Below are 6,000 nucleotides of genomic sequence, written 5' to 3' on the forward strand. Positions count from 1 at the left end.
CAATATGCTGAATGTCACACAAAGAGTCTGGTATAAGGAACCTTCTCAGTCTTAAATGCCTTTAATCCTTGCCCACTTCCTTAATCATACCCCAAAAAAGCTGTTCTCGGTCCCCATATCTTGTACATAGCACTTTTGATATTTTCCTTAGGAGGAAATACCATCAGTATTGGTAGTTAGTTAGTCTTGACAATATATAAAACAGCAAATCTTGTAAGAAATAAAGATATTTTTTAAACAATACTTTGGAATATCTCTTTTTTTCAGCACTTAAGCACTAAGAAATCAGTATTGCAAAAATGATGGAATTTTCTGTAAATGTTGATACCTGTTATTTGCCTTCTAATTTTTAGGGAATAAAGCCCATATCAGCATGGTGTATGGCACTGAATTTACAGTCACCAAAGTCAGGGGGCACAAGAATTTACAACACCATCAGAAAAGAAAGACTAAATCCTTTCCTTTACTCCAGGACCTAGGGCTTTTATGAAATAACTATCAGGAAAAGCTGGTTAAAAATGTTCCAGCTTTCAGAGTCAACAATTATTTTGTAGCTTGTGGCTGTCTAGATAGAATGTATTTATTTATCAAAACAACAAAGTAAAATTAAACTCATTATATGCAAACCACAACATTAATAAAAAGACATTGCTGCAATGTCAAGCACTCAAAATTTCATTCAGTCTTTTTCTGAGGCTTTATGACAGTCTCTGAGTCACATATTTTTTGTGGGTAGCTATGCTTATCCAGTGCCTACGTTATTTTTAAAGGAATTTAAAAGGTTTATCCCTCCTACTCTGTGAATGCTCTAGAATTTATATACTTTACAGAGCAGATTCTTAAAATTAAATTATTATTTTCATGATGGATTTTTTTTCAAGATACTAAAATCCACTAATTTTATACACCCAATAATGGATGCTCATTTCTCCTCCACCCTTTTTTTCTTTAGAGCACGTAGTATAGATTTTAAGTTCCTGCATACCCAAGCAAAACTCCCATTGAATTCCATTTCCTGCCTTCCTGGCTCGTTTCTCAATCATTCCCAGTTCTTTCTAGCTAGGATTTACTGGCTGATGCTACTGGCAGTTATGTTGGCAGCTCTACATCTGCTGTCCAGTTATCCTATTCCTTATAAAATCTGTCTTCCTAGAGCTCCCTGCCAATTCTGACTCATTTTGTCTAGTCAGTCCCAGTTTCCCACTCTGTGTCCAATTTTTATCCAGGTTGATACTATCCAGGTTGATTATTAATCCACTGCCTTTGCCCATCAAGCCTTGGTCATTGCCTCCTCAGCAAAATGCTGACCAATTTTCTCCCACACTGGTACTCTTTTGTCCACTGGGGTCCCAGAAGAGTTCCAGCTGGGATAACACACAGAGGAGTTATTAAAAACCATCACGGGAAACTCTTTTTCTATCTTTTTCATCTTGCAACATAAAGTCTGTTGAGTCACTTCATGGGAATACTGTGAGTTTATCACAGCGTCAGGAGTTTTGAGAAGCCGGAGCACACTCAGCAATGACCACAAATGGATTTTTTTTAATCTTCATTATTAACAAATCTCTCTTTCCTCTGTGAATTCCTTTTATTTTCAAAAGGCTTAGGATTTTGCTAATTCCAGTGCATAGTCACAGGGATGACCACAAACATGTTCTGTTCAGAATTGGTAATCTCACTGCTAGGCAGAAAATCTAACTCCACCAAAAAGGAAACTTTCAAATATGATGTGTAGTAGATCATAACTGTGTCAAAAAATCCTAGTTCGATGCAAATATTTCTAAGGAGACATGAGTTAACCTCTGGGAGTCGGGAAAAGACAGACAAATCAGTAAATTAAGTTTTAGTATGTTTTAATATAGGTAACAGTGAAACATGATCCATGTTTCAACAAGAATTTTCAGGTTTTCTTAGAGATTTAAAAATTCTTTTTACAAGTCCCTTGAGGAGCAGAATGAACCTCTCTCACTTATTGGATGAACAGTGCATAATACTTTGCATAATGAAATTAAGCAGCCTGAAGTACATGTGAACATGACTAATGAGACCAAATGCAGCAGGAAAAGCAAGCAGATGGCTTGAGTGAGCTGGAACAGAGTAGCAAGGAGAAATCTGAATGTTTTGGGTTTTTGCAGGGTACATACAGACACGAAAATATAATCTTCGCATTCCTGTGCAACAGTGCATCTGTCAGCACTTTGATGGCCTATGGACCACAAGTGAGAGCTTGCCAGAATACTAATAGTCTCTGTGGAAAACCTTTATATGTTGTCTATGGGAGTTACAAAATGCACACAAAATGCAAACAAAATGGAGGTGAGGGGGCAGGGGGTGTTTGTTTCACTTCGTGTCTTGCTTTTTTAATTTCATAAAAAAGATACTTAAACTAGTGGTATATTTTTATTGAACTAGTCTTTCTCCAACAAAAGCCTGGTTCTCAGACACCTCCCCAGTAGTACAAACATTTGGAGGAAAATGCAAAAAGAGAGAGAGGAAGAAGGCAGTAGGTATTAAAAGGTGATGGGAAAAGGCTTTCTTATCAAGAAAGTTAAATGACCAACTTATGAAGGATGCTACGAGAAACACTGGAAGATGCAGATAAAGGAGTTTGCTCTCCTTTCTTTCTGGGAAAAAACAAATCTGTCCATAGAAAAGATTGATTTCTATAATTTGAGCTAAATTGAGGGTTACCAGACAGCCTCTCCTTGGGAGGTATTTTTTGGGAGGCATAGTTCTATTCTGCATAAAATACATACTGACACTGGCTATTTACATCTGCAAACTTAAGGGATCACCAGTAGTTATGTTATAAAAAATTAACAGATTCAGGGAGAAAAAGTATAAAACTGAGAAAATTTACAATGTCATCCTGCCATCATATCTATTACAAAGGACTGGGATAAAACACCTTTGGATGTGTACACCTGAGATTTTTTTTTTAACTAGAAAACTTTATTTGAGGTTTTGAAAGAAAGCAGGGACACTACCTGGGACTGCAATATAGGGATATCATGTCAACAATTTAATTTAAACTAACGTTCAGAAGAAAACGACTTAATTAATTTTTCTGCACCTGTCAATAAGTATAGTATTCTGTTTCACTGTTAATAATGCTACAGCTGTAGCCCACCTACCTCATATTTGACTACTACATGCTCCTAGTATTCAGCACTCACAGTGCAATCCAGTAGTGTGTAATATTTTTATTACCAACACAAACTGCAGAGGTACAAGATTCAGACATTCTTTAATCCCTTCAGCTAGTTTTCAAAATGTATCTCTTCACTGTGTATACTTGTCTCAGTTTTTTAAAAGTTTAGAATATTCAGAAACATAGAAAGAGACTGAATAATTTCATGGAGCATCACTGTTCCAAAAAAAAACCAAACAAAAAACAAAACAAAACAAAAAAAAGAAGAACCAAAACCAACAAAACCCCAAGCTTCTCTTAGTTCTGGAAGACAGAAGTTATATTTCTTTATTATTTTTTTAAGGGACTTCTGACTGTATTCCATATCTCCCATACTAAACAAAAACCTTTTTTTTTTTTTTCAGTCTGAAATATACTGAAGTTATCTTCACTCTGAAACAAACACAGGAGTTTTTAATAATCTCACATCTGTAGACCAGCAAGACCTTTCAGTCAGCCTTGACCTACATTTATCAGGTGACATATGTAGAGATTTGGATGATCTTTTCATTTTACTGCAAATGATTCTTAATTACACTGAAGCACAATATTTAAGCTTCACCCCACGAAACATTATGAACTGTTTGTTACATGATAAATGACCTTAAATAAGATCTGGAATATCCAGACATCATTCCAGCCTGTATTACTTTTATCAGATCTCCCTCTAATCTTCTATTTTAAATACACACTGTTATTCAGACTATCAGAAAAATATCACTACCCTTGTACCTTTCTAACATAACTTGCATTAATTTAGGACAATCACACTACTAATTAAAACATGGGGCTATTGATATTTATCATCCATCCAGACCAGGTATGCAATAGTTTTGTGAGGAAAAGTATCAACTGACAATTTCTATATTGTCAATGGTTTAAAAATTATAATCTCCTTATGTAAAGCTGTTTGTCAATAACTTCAATTGCAAAACTGAGTTTCCGTGATCTTCTGCAATAATTTGTATCAAAACAGAGGGCTCAAATGCACAGGCAGCACAGCTTCATGAGAGGAAAGTCCTGCTTATCCAAACTGATTTCATTCTACGACAAGGTAACCCAGCCAAGGGAAGCCAGTTGATGTCATCTTGCTGCATTTCAGTGAAGCTTTCAACACTGTCTCTCACAGGTCCTTCCGGACAAAATGTCCAGCTCACAGCTGGACAAACACATCATGTGAGTGGGTGAGCAACTGGCTCAGGGGTCGAGCACAGAAGGTAATAGTGAATGGGGTAACATCAGACTGGTATTGGGAATCACCAGCCATGGGAAGTTCAACAAAGGAAAGTGCCAGATTCTGCATGTGGGATGGGGCAACCTTGGATGTTCGTACAGACTGGGGAATGAGATGCTGGAAAGCAGTGCAACTTGAGTCTGAGTCAGCAGTGCCCTGGCAGCCAGGAGGGCCAACTGTGTCCGGGGAGGCATGAGGTAAAGCATCGCCAGCTGGGCGAGGGAGGAGACTGTCTCGCTCTGCTCTGCACTGGGGTGGCCTCATCTTGAATATTGCGTGCAGTTTTGGGAGTCACAATATAAGAAAGATATTAAGCTATTAGATAGAGTGAACTGAAAACAGTTGGAGGCTGGGAAATTTCAAGAGACGTGTGATGTCTTCTCATTCTATTCCACTTTCCCCTGGAAATATTCTATGGCTTGTTGGAGATAGGATGCTTAACACTGTAGGTCCAAGTCTATAAAAATCCCTCGTCTGAATTCTTGGAACCATTCTTCCATTTCAATGAGATGCTCTGCATCTGTCTATGCTTTTGCCTAAGCACTTATGTAAAGATGTTACTTTCTATCATTCTTTTTGCTTTTGCCACATCTCAGATCATTAATATTAACTTTTCTCCTACGGCAAAAGCAGACTGTGACAGACATCTTGGTTTCCTATAAACATTCTTCCTCCACATGTATGCTGAAGCACGCAATTAAAAGTCAGAATCAATAGTTCACTACAGAGCAAAAACATCACTTTTCCTTATATTGTGCCAACTTCTATCCTCAAAATCTCATTCTGACCTGTCGTACCAACTCAATTCCATACTGATCAATTCATTTACTTGCTACTAAAGAACAATTTCCAGCTTAAACTATGAGCATGACCTTCAACTTATGAAAGACATCAAACATAAGATCAATCTCATGCTATAGAACTCTCCGCAGAAGCAAACTAAACAGTCGATTTATTTCATGCCACAAGTGAAAATAACATAAATACACAAAACTAGGAAGTTGAAAAAGAAAGGGCAAGTTTTTGAGGTTCTGTCTTCCAGATCTGTGCACTTGTTCAATTAGCAATTATTAAAGTCAACTGAATTGGCCAGCTGACAACTTGTAATGCCAAAATAAGAGTTTAATATTCTTTGCCAACATCAAGCTGATGTACAGTGTGTCACTCTGTACCTAGAAAACTCAGCATGTCCTTTCCAAGATGACAAAACAATCTTCACAGAACTCTGGTAATATGCACTCACAGTTTATCAAGATTCTGTACATTATCTCAAGTTCGACTGTCTTCAAAACAGTAGTTTATTAGCCAATCACATTGGAAAGAAGCATTTTCCCTTACAAACAGCTTTGATGAGTTGAGTTACCATTCTTCTCACATACACAAGGGAAAAAAACACCAAAATCCACTTGCCAAGCATTGTTTCCTAACTGCAACATTTAAAGGGAAGGTTGCCATTTCCTCTGGCAAAGACTTATGAACATAAAAAAATGCTGTACCCATAAAATTAGGAAATAAATAAACAATCAAATTAGAAATCTTAAACAACATGAACTTATCACATGCACTCAGGCAGAAC

General features: G+C 37.0%; 1 protein-coding gene across 3 annotated transcripts in view; it reads right to left on the reverse strand.

The window, feature by feature from the left end:
- SYT1 (synaptotagmin 1) overlaps positions 1 to 6,000 on the reverse strand; it is a 357,422-nt gene that overhangs the window by 273,519 nt on the left and 77,903 nt on the right. The gene's annotated exons all lie outside the window — the stretch shown is intronic.

This window comes from Empidonax traillii, unplaced genomic scaffold, assembly GCF_003031625.1.
Source record: "Empidonax traillii isolate 1590-97213 ecotype Southwest subspecies unplaced genomic scaffold, ASM303162v1 scaffold477:size924519, whole genome shotgun sequence".
NCBI lineage: Eukaryota > Metazoa > Chordata > Aves > Passeriformes > Tyrannidae > Empidonax > Empidonax traillii.